Source organism: Stegostoma tigrinum, chromosome 2 (assembly GCF_030684315.1).
Source record: "Stegostoma tigrinum isolate sSteTig4 chromosome 2, sSteTig4.hap1, whole genome shotgun sequence".
Classification (NCBI taxonomy): domain Eukaryota; kingdom Metazoa; phylum Chordata; class Chondrichthyes; order Orectolobiformes; family Stegostomatidae; genus Stegostoma; species Stegostoma tigrinum.
Window position 1 is genome coordinate 25,123,422 of NC_081355.1, and position 21,053 is coordinate 25,144,474.

Consider the following 21,053-nt stretch of genomic DNA (forward strand, 5'->3'; position numbering starts at 1 on the left):
CGTTTTGGGCCTAGACCCTGTTCACAATAAATTATTTTGACCATTATTTGAACATAATACCAACCCATTGTAAACATATGGGAGAATTGCAAGTTCGTTTTATAAATGATTTTCCTTGTATCTTAGAAACATTTCCAAGCACTGACCATCTTACTTTTGAATTGCAGCTGTGTGGAGAATGGAAAAAAAATGGATTTTCCTCTGACATTTAAAGAGATTGTCCATTAATATATGCAAAGAGTATTTGCAGGGCCACAGAATTTGCAAACTGACTGTAGCACATGCTGAAATATTGCCAATGGAGATTTAGGAATTCAAACCTGTTTCAATGTAGGAGAAGTATATTGAACTGTTTTTAAGTTTTGCTGACAGAACTGGACTGATTAATTAAATATGAAATATTGGTTTCAAATCATGCCTGCATTTGAACAAAATCTGGTTATCCTGCTTAAACAGAGAATCTAAGTACAAGCTCAGTTCATGTTATTGGTTATGGGTTCATTTTGGTACTCTTCTTAATAATTTCTGAATTTCGTCTTAAACTTACACAGTAAGGGAATGGAAATTTTTAGAAACTTATTGTCTATGCCATTTACAATCCTAAAATACTGTAATCACATAAGCTCTCTACTTTCTCTTTTCCAGTTTGGACCTGGCCAATTTGGAATATCTTGTCTCTAAATCGTTCCACCACCATAATATTTCTGCATGTTGTCCTGTAATGTTAGTTTAAAGAGAAGATATCACAGCCACACAATGGTCACACCAATGATTTATGAAGTAGTAGAAATACCTCTCCATTTTGAATTAATATTGCATCCTGGGTTATTTTTTGCTTTACTCAACACTTGTGATAACTTTAATTTACTGTTCATCAGTACAAGAACGGCAATGTTGTTTTTCAAGCATACCTTATAGCCTCCAACTCGATAGAGGACACTTCATGTCCCTTTGTGAAGGATGGTGCATGTAGTGATTAGAACCTTGGCCACGTGGATCTCACTGACTATGAGGCCCTTGATTGGGTTGTTAACCTGGTCCAATCAGGGAGCAGTGGCTGACAGATAATAAACAGGAGATTCAGAAGGTCTCCTTAGTCTATGGACTGGCTTTGATCTGGCTGGATGGCCCACGTTCAGTGCACATGATCTTGAAATGATCTTGTAGGTAAATCAAGACCATAAGAGAAGATACCATGAATAGTGAGATTAAGATATGCTGAGAAAGTTTATGTGGAGTGTGCCATTTGTACAGTTGACAATGCACTCAATAAAGAAAGCTGTGCTTTTATTTCTGGTATGGTCTTTTACTCTCCAAGATTAGATGTATTTGTTTTAAAGAATGCAGCCTTCCCACACTTGAATTCTGGAACCTTACGCTACAGATGAGCAACAAAATTGGCTGGCTTGGAGATGCTGATGCCCAAAGCATTCACAAAATAAAAGGTCATTATTTAGCAAACATTTTCTTCAAGACCGTTCTGAGCAGAATTCTCAGAATTTTAAATATTTTTGTAAAAAGTAAAATCAGTGTTACTTTGAAGTGGCCAAATCATTGGCCTGGCCTTTCCCTTCAGCATTTCCATAAAATGGCACAAATTAATGTCTCAGAACAGGCAGCAAAAACTCCTCTAAACCTATTAATATTTATTATAAATTCAGGAGCTTTATTGAGACAAGCTGTGCATCAGCATTTTACTTGATACAACATCTAATCAAGATATGAGAGATTTAGATGCTATTGATGGTCTTCATTATTAAACAAGCTGTGTGTGCAAATTTGACATATCAGGCATGGTTGAAACATATTACTGGACTGGATCCACTCATGTATCTGTCCAGCTAAATGTAAACTGTATTTTCTTCTGTCAAGGTGATTTATACTGCAAGTTGTGATGCTGAGTCCATGAGAAGCATATGAATATTAATTTATAATCTGTTGTTGACAGTGCAAACTCGATACATTTACATGATATTCCTAAATCTGATATATTAATGTCTGCATGACTCATCATGTTAATTACTTTGTGAAAATAGGACTGAAGAAAGGTTTCCAACTGACATCAATGTAACGAACCATCTCCGAGTATCTGCTGCAAGTATTCACGATAAGCATGTTTTCGCAACCTAGACGCTCCTGACTTAACTATTATATCCCCCAAGGAATTTTCCACCAGTTTCTGTTTGCCTTCTCTTCAATTGGAGTAACTGGTATGCTCTGAATGCAAACAGAAACACTGGTACATCTAACCAGAATTAATTTTGTACCTAAATATATTAGCAGATCACAGCTGTGACCAATTATGATTTACCAAGTAACCTGTGAACTGACCAATGGCTCATCCTCACTGTGCCAGTCATTAACCCTCTTGAATTCACTCATACGAACTGGTGGAGGCCATTCAATATGATCATGACTGATTGACCACTTCAATGCCTTTTACCTAAGCCCATCCCCACAACCCTGTGCACCACTGCTATTCAGAAATCTACCAAACTCTACCTTAAGTATATTCAGCGGATGAGTTTCCACAGCTTTCCATGACATTATTCCAAAGGTTCACAACGCTTTGAATAAAATAATTTCTCCTCTTCTCAGCAGTATTCCCCTTATTTTTAAATGGCTCCCTCTGGTTTTAGATTCCCCGACCAGTAGAAATCTCACCTGCACCTTCCCTATCTAACCCTTGAAGTATTTTAGGTTTCAATGAGCTCACCTCTCATTCGTTAAAACTGTAAAGAATATGTTCCCAGTTTGCCCAACCTCTCTTCAAAGGATAGCCCTGGCATCATGGGAATAATTCTGGTGAACCTTTGTTGCACTTCCTGTCTGGCAATAATATATTTCCTGAGATAAGGAGAGCAAAACTATAAACAGTATACCAGGTGTGGTCTAACCAAGCTCTTATACAATTGAAGCAAGACTTTATTACTCCTATACTCAAATTGTCTTGCACATATAGCCATCCAGGAAACTGGAGCACTTGGCAGTAACCCACCCAAACATGGGGAGAACTGAAAACTCCATACAGACTGGAATTGAAATTCAAGCCTGGGACTGGGCAAAGGTCCCGGGGATTTATTCCTCTCTTTCCTTGTATGCAGCTTGAATTCAGAGGCCCTGCCCCACCCATTGCTCTCGCTATGTGTTGACTGGCCTGCACTCACTGAAGCCCAGCTGATACAGGTGGGTGTGAACTGCACTGAGTAGGGGCAGTAGGTTTGAATTGAAGCCTGTAAGAAACCAACCACATGCTGGAGATAAAAATAGAAGGACAGCGTGAAATTTCAGCCTATGATCAAGATCTGGAGGTAAATCTCTGGACATATGCTTATTTCTATTTTTGGGTGAATTCTTTGCAGAACTTTGTGGCGAAATACAGAGTGAAGAACTTGCAGTATGGATGCTGGGTCGAGAAGGAGAGGGAGATACTTCAGTCCACAATGAGAATAGTTCTGCAGAAATGATCACTGGGCATCAAGAAAAAAATGTTCCTTTTTATGCTATTTTCTTTGAAGAATTTTTTTCAGAAATAGAGTGAGGGTAATGCAAACAGTTTTCTAAATGAATTTGGTGGAACCTTGCTTAATTATTTTCTTCCCTCTACTGTTAAAACACAGCGATAGAAAGCCAAACTGAATCCGACTCACTAACACTGGATTTGCAACACAGTGAAGTGAGAAACAAGGACCCTCAAAATTGCTCAACAGTTCCCAGACTTTTCAGATAATAGACCAAGTTTATAATGGAAACAAGAGGGCTCTTGTAGCACAGTGGTAGTGAGTGTCCTTACCTGTGTTCAGGTCCCAACTGTTCCAGAGTTCTGTCATAAACTGTCTGAACAGATTGATTAAATATATCTATATCACAAACAAAAATTTACAACTTATTAAGAATGTAACTTCAGCAGCACATAAATAAACTACAAGCAATCTAATTAATATCTACGAGCTAAGCCCAGTCTTCTTCGATTACAAATCCCCACTCTCAAACTGACAGACAGGCAGGCACAGTTAAGGGATAAATTAGAAAAGAACAAAAAAATTCAATTTGCCAGTTCAATAAACATTTAAATGATGAACTTCAGACCTTCATGAAACCTTGGATGAAATGTTACGTTACAGCACGTAGGACTGTATATCTTACATGAATTCTGAAGTCACTGGTCAATACAAATAACTTGTGCAGAACTTCTGAAGATTTTTACTCATTTCAAATGGATTGTGGATATTTTGTCAGAACTTCCAACACGTCATTAAACTGGAGAATAGCTAGGGAGTGCAAAAAATAAGTGCCAGTCTGGAAGCCTTCAAAATAAAATTACCTTCTCCCTCAAGTACAAACAGCACCAGATCACTCTTTGTATTTCTCTTTCTTTCCCACATTGTTCCTCCTTTGATTGAGCAATTTAACATCCAACCAACTGCCAATCCCTGATCATAGCAACATTTCAGTGCAAATATGTCTATAGTGTCTTCACAGCAGTAATTAAACCATATTATTCTTCCATGTCAGTTTCCAAGAGCAAACATCTGAATTTGTTCTCTTTGCTTTTTCTTAAAATCAAGCTGCTGCTTAAAGTTCAAAGTCAAATTTTCAACTTCAACTCTCAGTTTCAAACGAGAAAAATAGGAATTGCCTTATCACTACACGAGCATGTCTCAAACTCCATACATAGGGTTTAAATGCAGAGAATGTAGCAAAACATGTGAAGAAAAACTCGTGTCTCAAATATTAATGCAATCTCAAGAAAAAGCAATTTTTCCTGGAGACGAACTGTTTGTAAATTTACAAAGGAATTGTTTATTTATATGATTTACATGTGCAGTCATGTATCACTTAAGTGGTGCAATAACATTTTTTGATATTTATTCATGTGTTCATTTTGCTTTGCCCTCGTTAACGTTTTTCTTTCATGAGTGTCATCCTGAATTCTTTCAAATTTTTCACAATTGTACATGATGTGCACGCAGGTATAATTCATTCAGGGCACATGTGATTTACTTCCCATTTCATATATTGATATTACCAGTATTCATCATAAAGTCACACTGGGGAAACAATTAAATTAAAGAATCCTAACGGCTTTAGAATTCTGTGTCAATTACTGTTTACCATCCTCTTATGCTCAATGTGAGCACCGTCCCACTGTAGCAATCAATATGACCAGTTCCTGCAGATAATAATAGCCTACCAGACAGCAACCAGTGATAATAATGCACAGGAAGGCTACCATTGGCAACTGAGATAAACTACTTGCAAATAGTCTCAAATATTGATTGCCAGTCTTTTCTACTATTACAGAGATACTGTATTGTTAGCGAGTTTTGAGAAGATTTGTAGCTCAGGTTGAGGTTCTGGATGTGAGTTTGCTCGCTGAGCTGGAAGGTTAGTTTTCAGACGTTTCATCACCATTCTAGGTAACATCATCAGTGAGCCTCCGACGAAGCGCTGGTGTTATGTCCCGCTTTCTATTTATCTGTTTAGGTTTCCTTGGGTTGGTGATGTCATTTCAATGCAAGAAATGACATCACCAAACCAAGGAAGCCTAAACAGATAAATAGAAAGTGGGACATAACACCAGCGCTTCGTCGGAGGCTCACTGATGATGTTACCTAGAATGGTGACGAAACGTCTGAAAACTAACCTTCCAGCTCAGCGAGCAAACTCACATCCAGATACTATATTGTAGAAGCTCTACCTTTCTCGGACATCTAAAGACTATTCCATTACATTCTTGACTATTTATTTCTGAGATAATAGAAAGGCTTTGGAAAGGAGGGAGATTAGTTACTCATTGTAGCACACCTAGTTTCTGACCTGATGTTGTATGTTGATGGGTATTCCAGGGGGTTCTAGCTTAATCTGTTGTTCAATGTGATAAACAAAGGAAAGTGAGGAATAGATCCCCGGGACCTCTGTTCAGTCCAAGGCTTGAATTTCAATTCCAGTCTGTGTGCAGTTTGCAATTCTCCCCATGTTTGGGTGAGTTACTGCCAAGTGCTCCAGTTTCTTGGATGGCTATATGTGCAAGACAATTTGAGTATAGGAGTAATAAATAATCATGAGATTACACAATATTTATAAACAATACATATAATAGTATTTATAATACATATTTTATCTGCATATAGAGTAATACAGCACGGAAACAGACCCTTCGGTCCAACCAGTCCATGCCAACCATAATCCCAAACTGAACTAGTCCTACCTGCCTGCACTTGGCCCATATCCCACCAAACATTTCTTATTCAAGTATTTATCCAAATGTCTTTTATATGTTGTAACTGTACCCATAATCACCACATCCTATGGAAGTTCATTCCACACACAAGCCACTCTCTAAGCAAAATTGCCCTTTTTGTCTTTTTTAAAATCTTTCTCATGTCACCTTAAGAATATGCCCACTAGTTTTGAAATTCCCCACCCTAGGGAAAACGAACCTGTCAATCATCTTTTCTATACCACTCATGATTTTATAAACTTCTGTAAGGCCACCCCTCAACCTCCTAAGCTCCAGTGAAAAAGGTCCCAGCCTCTCCCCATAACTCAAACCCTCCATTCCTGGCAACATCCTGGTAAATCTATTATGAACCCTCTCCAGCTTATTAATATCATTTCTGTAACAGGGCATCCAGAATTGGACACAGTATTCCAGAAGAGGCTTCACCAATGTCTTGTACAACTTCAACATAACATCCAAACTCCAAAACTCAAAGATCTGAGCAATGACGGCAAGCATGCTAAACACCTTTTTAACCAACCTATCTATATGTGGTGCAAACTTCAAAGAATCATGTACATAAACCTCAAGGTCTCTCTGTTGTACAACACTGTACAAAGCCCTATATTTAATTGTATAAGCCCTGACTTTGTTTGTTTTACCAAAATGCAATACCTCACATTTATCCAAATTAAACATCATCTACCACTCTTCAGCTCATTGACTCAATTGATCAAGATCTCCTTGTAACCTTTGATAACCTTCTTCATTGTCTACTAAAACACCAATCTTTGTGTCATTTGCAAACTTACTAACCATGTCTCCTATATTCTCATGTATTTATTTTTACAAATGATGTGTGTGTGTGTGTGTGTGTGTGTGTGTGTGTGTGTGTGTGTGAGAGAGAGAGTAAGAGAGAGAGAGAGTGTGTGTCTACAAGAGAGAAAGAGACATAGATTTGAACGTATAGCAGCCAATTTCAAAATTTGTAGATGACACTGAGAGTGCAAGTGGTGCAAACTATGAGGAGTGAGTAAACTTCAAGAGGATTTAAAGTGAACAAGTGACAGATGCAGAGAAATGGGAAGGGATTTCTTCAGATAGGAAGAATGGGAAGACCCTATATAAAATGAACAGCATTGTTTTATGGGGACATAGCAGCAAAGACATAATCGATATATGTGCCCAAATCATTGAAGACAGAGCAGCTTAAAACAGTGCCTAATAAAGCATGCGGATAGTGGCATAGAGTACAAGAGCAACCCGCCAAAGCTCTCAACAAAGAAAAACCCTAGTTTGCCATCAACTGTAGTATTATGTCCACATCTGACGAGACACTAGGATGAATGTAGATGCGTTAGTGAGGGACATGAAAAATATTCATGAGTATTGTTCCAGAGGCAAGGAACTTCAGCTATGCATAGGTTGGAGAAGCTGCAGCTGTTCTTCATGGATGTAGTTCCATAATAACTTGAGAAAGATTTTCAAAATCATGCACAGTCTGGACAGAGTGGGCATTATGGTCTCAGCATAAAACTCAGTAATGGTGCCCATGAAACTTGCATCAATTGCCTTGAAAAAAAAATCTGCCATCCTTATCTCTTCTGGTCTACATATAATTCCATTTATATAATAATGTGGAATGCACATAAATGGCCCAGTAGGTCCCTCAGTTCAAGGGTGTTTAGGTAATGGCAACAAATGTTGCTGTTGACAGCAATGCCTGCTTCCCATGAGTAAATAATACAAGGATAAAGAACCAGAGGATACTGATTTAAGGAGGCTGGGAAGCACAGCAGGAACAGAAATAAACACCTCCTCATGTTAACAAAGTGTGAACCTGGATGAACACAGCAGGCCAACCAGCATCTCAGGGGCACAAAAGCATCCCAAAACCAGCCCAGGCTGTCTCCGCTTCCCTAATCTGTTCTTCCTCTCATCCAACCCTTCCTCCCACCTCAAGCCGCACCTCCATTTCCTACCTAATACCTCATCCCGCCTCCTTGACCTGTCCGTCTTCCCTGGACTGACCTATCCCTTCCCTACCTCCCCACCTATACTCTCCTCTCCACCTATCTTCTTTTCTCTCCATCTTCGGTCCGTCTCCCCCTCTCTCCCTATTTATTCCAGAACCCTCTCCCCAACCCCCTCTCTGATGAAGGGTCTAGGCCCGAAACGTCTAACCGTGACCACCTCCTTATGTTGTTAGGATTTGGAATATCCTGCCTGACAGCATGATGGAGGAAACTCCCAGTCCACAGTGAATGTTAAGGGAATGGGAATTGTGAGTTGGTCTCCCAATGAGTTGGCATCAACACAATGTTCCATTTTAAAGTGTAATCATTCAATAATTCCCTTTCATAACCTATTGTAGGTTCCCTATACCACACAGATTGCAGCAGTCCAAGGGAGCCAAGCTTTACGAAACTCAAACAAAATTGGACGAGCCGAAATGAACATTTTTTAATCAACAGAAACTGATATTAGTCCAACAATTTGGGTGTGAAGAATCGCCCATCTCCTGATCTGTATAAATTTCACGCATTAGAGACAAGAGACATTGGCCACAATTATTTATTGGAAGCAAGGATTCACGCACTGGAATACACAAACCAGTTCTATTTCAAGTGGCTGCTTTTAGCAGAGTACAAGAGATGGATTGATACTGTAGCCATATGGATAAAGTGCTGACTCTCAATTTTACAAAAATGAAGAGCACCCAGTGTCACAGCTGGTTAAAATGATGCTTCAAAACACTGAGAATTTAAAGGAGAACTGAAACTACAAAGGATACAAAGCATCAATTAAACAACAGTTGTCTCAGGCCAAACATTACAGCTTAAGGACATGAAATCTTATATTCTTTTGTTATCTTTTTGTACTGGACACGATTCTCTTTCAAAAACCCTTTGCATCTGTATGTACTCTTGACGTCACATCTTTGTTTTCTCTCTCAAGGTCAGCAGATAGCAAAATTGCACTTTCTTCCATGCAAGAAAACCTTGTAATTGGCTAATTAGTGATACAACAGACATGGGGGACCTTATTGCTCCAGGCAGGTACAGTCTTGTGCTGGAAAGAACCGTAAATCTTTATTGCAGCCAATCATGGACGTTGCAAAGACAGGAGCTATATATCCTCATCTTGTCTCAACAATGTCTGTATTTTAATTGGCCACAACTTGTCCTACACTTGATCTCATAATAATGCAAGAAGCTACAATACCACGTGACAAGGTGGAATGAGGTGGTTTGTGTTTTAAGTAGACACATAATTTAAAATTGTTCTTGAATCTCTATGAACAGTGCAGTGAACTCAATATTTTAATACACCTTTTTCAAAATTTAACTTGGAATGGAGAAAAAGACCATTATCATCTTGAAGTTTCTCTTGGCTGATCAGTCGACTTTTCAGCCAGCTCACTTCCTGTGACAAAGACTAGCTACATAGACTAAGAGGAAAATACAAATGAAGTCACCTATATATGGTGAACTGCATGATATTACAAAAGGTTCTCGATAATTAGTAAGGCACTTCTGAAACAAAATTTGAAAATGTTGTAAATGCTCAGCAGGTCTACATCAATAACTCAGCTTCTCTCCTTACAGATGTTGCCACAATCCCTGAATATTTCCAAGTATCTTCTGGATTTTTTTCAGGTTTCCAGCAACCGTTATAATTTGATCTTGAAATACTTTTGGAGTATGATCACTGCTGTAAAAGCAGGAAATGAGCATCAATTTTGTGCACAAGATCCCCTAAACAATAAAGGACCAGATATTGTGCCCTGTGAGGTGTGAGTACTTACTACTGAGTCTACAATGCATTTGCAGTCTTTTTAGTGGTAACTTGCTCTGATCCAGGTCAGTTTCTGTGTTGAGTCCAAGAATCTGTAAGGCGTCTCAGTGGAAAATGAAGTGTTGCTCCTCCAACTCACATTGAAATTCATTGGAACACTAGCTGGCCCAGGATGGAAATTTTAGTATTTGCATAAGGTAGTTTGTTAAAATGAGTCGGCCCCAGGAGCTTGACAAGCTTTAGTTGACATCAATTGGCAACCCGCTGTTGCCCTTTGAAAATCTCACCATACCACTTTGTGGAAAGGGTAACAGGATGGAGCATGATGATCTTGAACTTGTTATTCACTTCAATAGACAACAGACAATAGACAATAGGCGCTGGAGTAGGCCATTCGGCCCTTCAAGCCAGCACCACCATTCATTATGATCATGGCTGATCATCCACAATCAGTATCCTGTTCCTGCCTTATCCCCATAACCTTTGATTCCACTATCTTTAAGACCTCTGTATATCTCTTTCTTGAAAGCATCCAGAGAGTTGGCCTCCACTGCCTTCTGGGGCAGACCATTCCATATATCCACCATTCTCTGGGTGAAGAGGTTTTTCCTCAACTGTGTTCTAAATGGCCTACCCCTTATTTTTAAACCGTGTCCTCTGGTCCTGGACTCACCCATCAGCGGAAACATGCTTCCTGCCTCCACAGTGTCCAATCCCTTAATAATCTTATACGTCTCAATCAGATCCCCTCTCATCCTTCTAAACGCAAGAGTATACAAGACCAGTCGCTCCAATCTTTCAATATATGATAGTCCTGCCATTCCGGGAATTGATCTCGTGAACCTACGCTGCACTCCCTGAATAGCAAGAATGTCCTTCCTCAAATTGGGAGACCAAAACTTCATACAATACTCCAGGTGTGGTCTCACCAGGGCCCTGCACAGCTGCAGAAGGACCTCTTTGCTCCTATACGCAATTTCTCTTGTGATGAAGGCCAGCATGCTATTAGCTTTCTTCACTACCTGCTGTACCTGCATGTTTGCTTTCATTGACTAATGTACAAGAACACCTAGATCTCGTTGTGCTTCCCCTTTACCTAACTTGACTCCATTGAGATAGTAATCTGCCTTCCTGTTCTTGCCACCAAAGTGTATAACCACACATTTATCCACATTAAACTGCATCTGCCATGTATCCGTCCACTCACCTAGCCTGTCCAAGTCACCCTGTATTCTAGTAACATCCTCCTCACATTTCACACTGCCACCCAACTTTGTGTCATCAGCAAATTTGCTAATATTACTTCTAATGCCTTCGTCTATATCATTAATATATATCATAAACAGCTACGGTCCCAGCACCAAACTTTGTGGTAGCCCACTGGTCACTGCCTGCCATTCCGAAAGGGACCCGTTTATCACTACTCTTTGCTACCTGTCAGCCAGCCAATTTTCAATCCAACTCAGTATTTTGCCCCCAATACCATGTGCCCTAATTTTGTTCATCAATCTCCTATGTGGGACTTTATCAAACGCTTTCTGAAAGTCCAGGTACACTACATCCACTGACTCTCCCTTATCCATCTTCATAGATACATCCTCAAAAAATTCCAGAAGATTATTCAAGCATGATTTCCCCTTCGTAAATCCATGCTGACTCTGACCTATTCAGTTACTGCTATCCAAATGAGTCGTAATTTCATCTTCTATAATTGACTCCAGCATCTTTCCCACCACTGACGTCAGACTAACCGGTCTGTAATTTCCTGTTTTCTCTCTCCCTCCTTTCTTGAAAAGTGGGACAACATTTGCCACCCTCCAATCCGCAGGAACTGATCCTGAATCTGTAGAACCTTGGAAAATAATTACCAACGCGTCCACAATTTCTAGAGCCACCTCCTTAAGTACCCTGGGATGCAGACCATCAGGTCCTGGGGACTTATCAGCCTTCAGACCTAACAGTCTATCCAACACCATTTCCTGCCTAATATCAATACCCTTCATTACCCTCGGTCCTTCAGCCACTACTGCATCTGGGAGATTGCTTGTGTCTTCCCTACTAAAGACAGATCCAAAGTACCTATTCAACTCATCCGCCATTTCCTTGTTCCCCATAATAAATTCACCTGTTTCTGACTTCAAGGGCCCAATTTTAGTCATAACCATTTTTTTTCTTCTCACACACCTAAAAAAGCTTTTACTATCCTCCTTTATATTTTTGGCCAGTTTTCCTTCATAGCTCATCTTTTCTCTGTGTATTGCCTTTTTAGTTATCCGCTGTTGCTCTTTAAAAGTTTCCCAGTCCTCCGGCTTCCCGCTCATCTTTGCTGTGTTATACCACTTCTCTTTTATTTTTATACAGTCCTTAACTTCTCTCGTCAGCCACGGCCGCCCCCGCCTCCCCTTAGATCTTTCTTCCTCTTTGGAATGAACTGATCCTGCACCTTCTGCATTATATCCAGAAATACCTGCCATTGTTGTTCCACTGCCATCCCTGCTAAGGTATTGTACCACTGAACTTTGGCCAGCTCCTCCCTCATAGCTCCATAGTTCCCTTTATTCAACTGCAATACTGACACTTCCGATTGTCCCTTCTCCCTCTCAAACTGCAGATTAAAACTTATCATATTATGGTCACTACCTCCTAATGGCTCCTTTACTTTGAGGTCCCTGATCAAATCCGGTTCATTGCACAACACCAGATCCAGAACTGCTTCCTCCCTGCTAGGCTCCAGTACAAGCTGTTCTAAGAATCCATCTCGGAGGCACTCTACAAACTCCCTTTCTTGGGGTCCTGTACCATCCTGATTCTCCCAGTCTATCCGCATGTTGAAATCTCCCATAACAACTGTAGTGATACCTTTGTGACAGGCCAATTTCAACTCTTGATTCAACCTGCACCCTACCTCCTGACTACTGTTTGGGGGCCTGTAGATAACTCCCATTAGGGTCTTTCTACCCTTAGAATTTCTCAGCTCTATCCATACTGACTCTACATCTCCTGACTCAATGTCCCCCTCGCAAGGGACCGAATATCAATCCTCACCAACAGGGCTACCCCACCCACTCTGCCCACCAGTCTGTCCTTTCGATAGCATGTACAGCCTCGAATATTCATTTCCCAGGCCCTGTCCACTTGAAGCCATGTCTCAGTTATCCCCACATCATACTTGCCAACTTCCAACTGAGCCTCAAGCTCATCCACCTTATTTATGTTTCGTGCATTCATATACAATATTTTTTATTTGTTTCTCCCCTCACCCTTCCTATCAATCCCTATTTCATTTGGCCATACTGTACGATCCCTTCTTGAGTTTTCTGCTCTGTTGATTCTGTTGTCTTTCTTAACCTCTCTTATTCTCACTTTCCCTTTAACTTCATTCTTAAATTTCCAGTTTGGCCCCTCCCACCCCCATTACTTAGTTTAAACACACCTGTGTTGCAGTGGCAAACCTGCCTGCCAGAAAGCTGGTCCCCCAATTATTGAGATGTAAACCGTCCCTCCTGTACAATTTATTCTTGCCCCAAAACATACCCCAGTGATCCAAGAATTTAAATCCTTGCTTCCGACACCAGTCCCTCAGCCACACGTTCACGTCCATTATCTCTCTGTTCCTGCCCTCTCCAGCTCGAGGAACTGTAAGCAAACCAGAGATAACCACCCTGGAAGTCCTGCTTTTCAGCCTTCTTCCGAGTTCTCTGAAGTCCCGCTGTAGAATGCTCCTCCTTTTCTTCCCGGCGTCATTAGTGCCGACGTGCATCACCACCTCTGAGTCTTCACCTTCATCCTCGAGGATTCTCTGCACTCTATCAGTGACGTCCTGGATCCTGGCACCAGGAAGGCAACAGACCATCCTCAAATCTCACCTGTTGCCGCAGAAACCCCTGTCAGTCCCTCTCACAATGGAGTCCCCTATTACCACAGCTCTCCATGATGTCTGACTTCTCGGCTCTGCCTCGACAGCAATTTTTGACTCGCAGACCTGTCCACCTCTCGGACTGGCAGTGTCGTCTGTCTCGGCAGTTTCCAAGACAGTCAGCCTGTTTACGATAGGTGCTTCCCCTGGGGTCTCTTGTACTTCATTCATGTCTTCCTTTGTCATCGACATCCCCCTTCTCTCTTCAGGTATCCTCGGTGTAGTGACCTTGCTGAAGGTCCTGTCCAGAAAATTCTCATTCTCTCGGATGAGCCTGAGGTCTTCTAGTTCTTTCCTCAGCGCTGCAACAAAATCCTTCAGAAGCTTAATGTGTACACACTTACCACAGTTATAGGAGCCAGAAACATCATCAGTGTCCCTGACCTCCCACATCATGCATGCAGCACACTGAATCAGCTTGGCAGTCATGTCTTCACCCTCTTCAACAGTGGCGTAATCTCCTCACTGAGCCTCTTCACCGAAAACTCGCACTTTACTCACCAAGCACTTCCCTCAGCCCTTGTCTGTTTGCTGTGAGTCTGTGGACTCTTAATTAGGTTAGAGGAGGAGGGTGGGAGGGAGGCCCTACCGTGTAGGACCTGGGGCTGAGAACGCACCTACTTAAATGGCACTCCGCTGCAAAAAGGACCTGCTGGCTTCGAGGTAAGTACTTAAATAGCACTCACTTACCTTCCCAATTGCCTCTCTGCCCTGACCTCACGTCCGCCCGGCTCGCGCCGCTCTCCGCTGCAAAAAGGGAGTCATCATTCAATTCTGTCACACACTGCGACACAGCTAACACTGCTCAAACCACATATACAATTCCATCAGTTGTCTGTCTTTGGAAGACTCATATGTGCCACCACTGCCTATTCTGGGATCCAGATTATGACATTTGTGACTCCCTCGTGGAGGAGATTCCGACAAGTACAAATTCTTTGTCAAAGACAGTGTGGAAGTGACACTGGAAGGATAAGCATCTGTTGTCTCCGAATCAAAATAACATAACTTGAAACACTTTTGTGCATGGGTTAAGTCTCATTTATAGGTATTTCACTGCTCTATGTTACCATTTATATGAACAAGTATTGCTTTATTCCTAACGCTTTACACAACCTCAGAATTTCCCAAAGTTCCCTACAATTTGAGAAGTACTTTTGAACAGTTGTCAATATTGTGAACATCGCAGTCACCAGCAAACAGCACACTTATGCAAGAAGCAATGTAATTCAGTTCACATTTTCAATATCTTTTGGGTAAAAGACATTTCTCATGAATTCCTGCTGAATTTCCTGTTTGTTTATAAATAATATTGATGCCTCCAGTGTTGCTCAAACCCACAAATGGAAAGACTTTATCGCAAAATGTTTTGGGGAAAAAATCCACTTGTTCATGCTTTTCAGATGGGCATAATCTAGTACTATACCTGTAAATTTTACATGTATGGCAAAGTCTGTTTATATTATGACAACTGGAACAGTCCAGTATGATCCAATCAATTTTAAATTGAAATTTAACCCAACTTCCTATTTTTCAATTATCCCTTCCTTGGAAAAATTACTAGAGTTTTGTTTGTTTTTGATATAGTCTTATTAACCTGCACCTTCTTTTAATTGTTAAAGCACTCGTACTCCTTGACTTGCTTGCTCATCTTCTTTAGAATATTATATAACACTGCCCTCAAGTTCTTTTATCCAGATCATTAATGAATAATATAAATACCTGTGATCCCAACACGGACCCCTGCAGAACTCCACGAGTCACTGGTGGGCATCCTGAAAAAAACCTCTTTATCCCCACTCTATGCTTTCTGCCAGCCAACCAATCCTCCATTCATGCCAGTACTTTGCCCCCGAACACCATGCACTCTTATCTAATTTATCAGCCTCCTGTGTGGTACCTTGTCAAAGGTCATCTGGAAATTCAAATTGATTGTATCAACTAGCTTCCCTTTATCTATATTGCCTGTCTCCTTCTCAAAGCTAACAGATTTGTCAGGCATGACCTCCCCTTGAAAAAACCATGCTGACTCAGCCCTTTTTTTTGCCATGTACTTTTAATCTTCTTTTATGTTACGAGCTACCTTACACTTATGTTTAATCTTCTCCTCGCTTATTGTGTTTTTAATCATCCTCTGCTGGTTTTTAACGGGTTCCCAATCCTGTGGCTTCCCAGGAATCTTCACCACATTGTACGGTTTTTCTTAAGTATTTATGCTGTTCTGATATCTTTTGTCAGCCATGATTGCCTCGTCCTTTCCTCAGTGAAGTTTTTCTTCCTTGGGATGAATTTCTACTGTGTCTCCTGAATTAGTCTCCTTCTCACAGCTGTCCCCTTATCTGTTGCGCCTGAAGTTAGATTCCTGAGCCTTTCTATATTCACTGTCCTATTACTTGTTCTGGAAAATTTAAGAGCCTCTTCTGAACCCTTCCTTTGTGACAGCAGTCTACCATAATCATTAGCCGGTCATGAGTGTACTGTAACAATTGATGGAACTTGAAGGATTGAATGGCTTTTAATGTTGTGATGAATTTATAACTCTGCTTCATTTTGTAAGCTTATACATGTCATAAGGATATGCTCAACCTGCAAGTTGCTAACTTACATGTAGGGCATCATCTTCAAAAAGGGTAGTTCAATTTTCACTTCTTGGCTTCAAACAGGCTATTGTGAAGCACTGTAGACAGTCATCGTTCCTGTTTTACATCACTCTGCCTCACTTTTGAGTAACATACTGTTCATAACAGAGATCAGAGAAATTTTGTATCAGCTGGTAACTTATTAACCCAGACCTGAGAACACTGCAAGTAACAAAAGGATTGTGTCATCTTGGCATAACTCAGAGCAGAACACAATGCTAAGATAACCACTTGTAGCTACCCCAAGTGGATACCTGGGCTGAATCTAATTTTCATTGCCTGCTGCCAGTATTAATATCTAACCATTTTACAGGAATTAACAAAATGTGACTGGTTGCCCATTTATTAAAATTCAAAGATTTTAGCCAATATCAATCTGCAGCCTAGGTAGGCAATAAGTGGTGCTGCTACATCCATTTTTGCTTCCTTTCACAAGCCTTCTCAATATGGCTCAATGAATTTGTACTACAGTAGCCCCAAGCAAGGCACACATTACTAATTAATAGCAAGCAAAAGACAGAAGCTTCCCCCTCCTACAGACTCACATTAAGCACTTAGATTTTGGTTATCGCATCGCCTCATAAATTGATAACTGCTAGCAAACCCACAACATGCATTCAATAATTCATAATAAAAGCACTGCAACCACAGGATAAATTATTAGATATAGATAATGTTCAAAAATGTCTCAGAACACTGTGCTTTGAGACTCCCTTAATGGTTCAATGAATTAATGCATGTATTTTATCAATGGCAGGGTAGGGGAGGGGAGAGGCCAAGCAATGTAGTACTCCATTCAAATTCAGCGTACCTCCTCTTCAAACACACTGGTCCCAGGAGGGTCTCCTTGGGGCAAATGCAGGAGTCACACGACACCTGGTTATAGTCCAACTGATCAAGACTTTTCATCCAGACCTTCAGAATGTAGTGAGATAACAAAGTGTGGGGCTGGATGAACACAGCAGGCCAAGCAGCATCTTAGGAGCACAAAGATGCTGCTTGGCCTGCTGTGTTCATCCAGCTCCACACTTTGTTATCTCGGATTCTCTAGCATCCGCAGTTCCCATTATCTCGCTTCAGAATGTAGTTGTTGGCTTGCTCGCTGAGCTGGTTAAGTTTGTTTGTATATGTTTCGTCACCAAGCTAGGTAACATTATCAGCGTGCCTCCAGTGAAGCGGCAGTGTTCTTTCCCGCTTGCTGTTTATGTATCTCGGTTTGCTGGGGTGGGTGGTATTACTTCCAGATTTGTCCCGTACTGGTTGGTATATGGGGTCCAGTTCTACATATTTGTTTATGGAGTTCCAGTATGAGTGCCAGTCTTAGACATGCATGAGAATTCCTGGAGGTCTGGCACTCAAACCGGAACTAAATTAACAAACATGTAGAGCTGTACTCCGTATGCCAACCACTAAGAAACAAATCCGGAAGTGATGCCACCCACTCCAGCCAACCGAGTCACATAAATAGCAAATGGGACAGAGCACTGAAACTTCACCGGAGGCACACTGATGATGTTACCTAGTATGGTGATGAAACATCTGCAAACTTAATCAGCTCATCAGGCAAGCCAACAACTGCATCAACAACTCGAGCTACAAATCTTCTCAAAAACCTGAAGAGCTTCAGGGTATCTGTGCACTCTCATCCTATGTACTTCTCGTGTTGGAGACTTCTACTGCCTTCCGAAGATACACAAAGCCAACACACCTGGATGTCCCATCTTATCAGGCAATAGGGCTCTGTGTCTGTGATAATGGGAACTGCAGATGCTGGAGAATCCAAGATAACAAAGTGTGGAGCTGGATGAACACAGCAGGCCAAGCAGCATCTCAGGAGCACAAAAGCTGACGTTTCCGGCCTTCATCAGAGGCTGATGAAGGGTCTAGGCCAGAAACGTCAGCTTTTGTGCTCCTGAGATGCTGCTTGGCCTGCTGTGTTCATCTAGCTCTACACTTTGTTATCTAGGGCTCTGTGTCTGCTTATGTTGACGGCATCTTAAAACCTATTGTATAAGGAACCCCCAGCTTCTGTCGTGACACCACAGCTCTATTACAGTAACTCAGCACCCAGAGACCAGTTGAATCAGGAACATTCCTCGTCACAGTGGACATTTCGACACTCGACACCAGTTCAAGCAAGATGTCTTTGCTGTGCAAGACCTCTGACCAATGCTGTACACCAGATATATTGATGATGTTTTCTTCCTTTCAAATCATAGTGAGGAATCACTGAAACAACTACATAGCAATATCAACAAGTTGCATCCCACCATTAGACTTACCACGGACTACTCTTAGAATCAGTCTCATTTTTGGACACATGCACATCCATCAAGGACAGACACATCAGTACCTCAGACACCCGTAAGCCGACGGATTATCTCATGGTGCTGCATCTCTCTAGCTTCCACCCTAAACACATTAAAGAAGCCATCCCCTATAGACAAGCCCTACACATACACAGGATCTGCTCAGATGAGGAGGAACGCAACGGACACTTGAAGGTTTTGAAGGATGCCCTCATAAGAATGTGATAAAATACTCAACTCATCCATCATCAGTTCTGCCATGCCACAGCTAAAATCCACAACAACCTGCTCAGAAGACAGACACAGGATATGACCAATGGAGTATCCTTTATCATCCAGTGCTTTCCCAAAGTGTAGGAACTACACCATGTTCTTTGCAGATTACAACACATTACTGATGATGATGAGCAGCTCACCACAATATTCCCTATGCTCCCACTTCTCACCTTCAAACAACCGCCAAATCTTAAACACAGCACTGTTCTCAGCAAATGACCCAGCCTTCAGTACAACATTGAATACAACACCACACAACCCTGCAACGGCAACCTCTGCAAGATATGTCAGATTATCAACATGGAAACTACCATCACACGTGGGAACATACCCACCACAGGCATGGCAGATACTCATGTGACTCGGCCAATGGTGTCTATCTCATACGCCACAGGCAAGGATACCCTGAGACATGGTATATTGGTGAGACCATGCAGACTCGATGACAATGGATGAATGGACACCACGCAACAATTGCCAGACAGGAATGTTCCCTCTCATTCAGAACACTTCAGCGGTCAAGGGCAAGCAGCCTCCGATCGTCAGTAAGTGCCCTCCAAGGCAGCCTTTGAGACACACAACAACACAGAATTACCAAGCAGAGACTGATAGCCAAGTTCTACACCCATGAAGATGTCCTCAACCGTAATCTTGGGCTCATGTCATGCTCAAGGTGGCCCCAACATATTGTTCTGTATCTGTAAAATATTCCTCACTGTCCTGTTTTGATAGCATCACTTTGAGAAATTGTTATTATCTCGTTACCTAAATTAGTATGTACAATTTAGAATTACTTATTACTTTGATTAGACCCTCAGCATGCAACTCTTATATCAATCATGTTATTCAAGTCATTTAGTTTGCCTCCAGCACCACCTTATTTTTCATTTTTTGTAATCATCTCTCTGTCTCACTTAATCAGATTATAGGCCATCCTTTCGCTGGTTATTCAAGTGTTGGCACTTTACTCACTGTCTAACATTCTTGGTCACCTGCAGAGACTTAATATCTGACAGTCCAATCACACCAGTTGTATGATCTTTTGATCTCTCTGCCCTTGATCTCTCTAATTATAAACGTTGGGTCTGTGTGCTCTGATCTCTCACTGCACCTGGCGAAGGGGCTGAGGGCTGAAAGCTTGTGTGGTTTCAAATAAACCTGGTGTGGTGTGACTCCTGACTTTGTCCATCCCAGTCCAACACTGGCACCTCCACATCTTGGGGCAAATGGCTGTCCCTGACTTAAAAATACTAACCTCTCATCCACCCTCCACATCACAAGGCAGTCTATTGGCTATTTTGTTTTTTACTGTAATTCAGGAACTTATATTGTCCCTTCAGTTGGCAGCAGTTCATTTTTTTGGAACATTTTTACATTACAACAGATTAAATAATTCACCTGTGAGTTAAATAGGTTCAGGAAATTGGCCATTCTGTGCCAACTATTAAAAGGCATGAACCACTTTATACTATTTGCACTTAAGTGATTGAGAAACTTACTTTTTAAGTTGATTTTCAGCCAAATGCCAACATTTTAAGAACCCGATCTCATCTCTCAAATCAGTATATGACAGAGGGAAAGACTTGAGGAAGGCAAGTGTTAAGAGGTTTTTTGCAGCAATATATTTGACTGAAAGAAAAATTCCATTATAAAAGAGCATTTGAAGTAAAAGGAAAAAAGGGAAAATAAAAGACAAGAACATGAGAATTGAAATGTTTGGTGTTTATTTAAAATGCCATTGAAGTTGATGTGAACATATGTACATTTTGCTGTTTATGTCAGTAGCAATTTAAGAGCTGAAATTTAATCAAGGCTACTCAGAAATGGGGAGGCTGAGCAGAGATGGATACAATTTGTGGAACTTCCATGTTGTAAAACAGAAAGAGAAAATG

At 41.1% G+C, this 21,053-nt stretch overlaps 1 protein-coding gene across 5 annotated transcripts in view; it reads right to left on the reverse strand.

Annotated features, from left to right (window-relative positions):
- The window catches only part of LOC125448871 (catenin delta-2-like), a 1,175,930-nt gene that overhangs the window by 1,025,323 nt on the left and 129,554 nt on the right, over positions 1 to 21,053 (reverse strand). The window contains exon 1 of one of the 5 annotated variants that reach the window (XM_059652909.1): positions 3,794 to 3,818. The exons of the other annotated variants lie outside the window; for them this stretch is intronic. The gene's annotated coding sequence lies outside the window, so the exon portion shown is untranslated. Of the gene's footprint in view, positions 1 to 3,793; positions 3,819 to 21,053 lie in introns of those variants that run through there. 5 annotated transcript variants of the gene reach the window in all.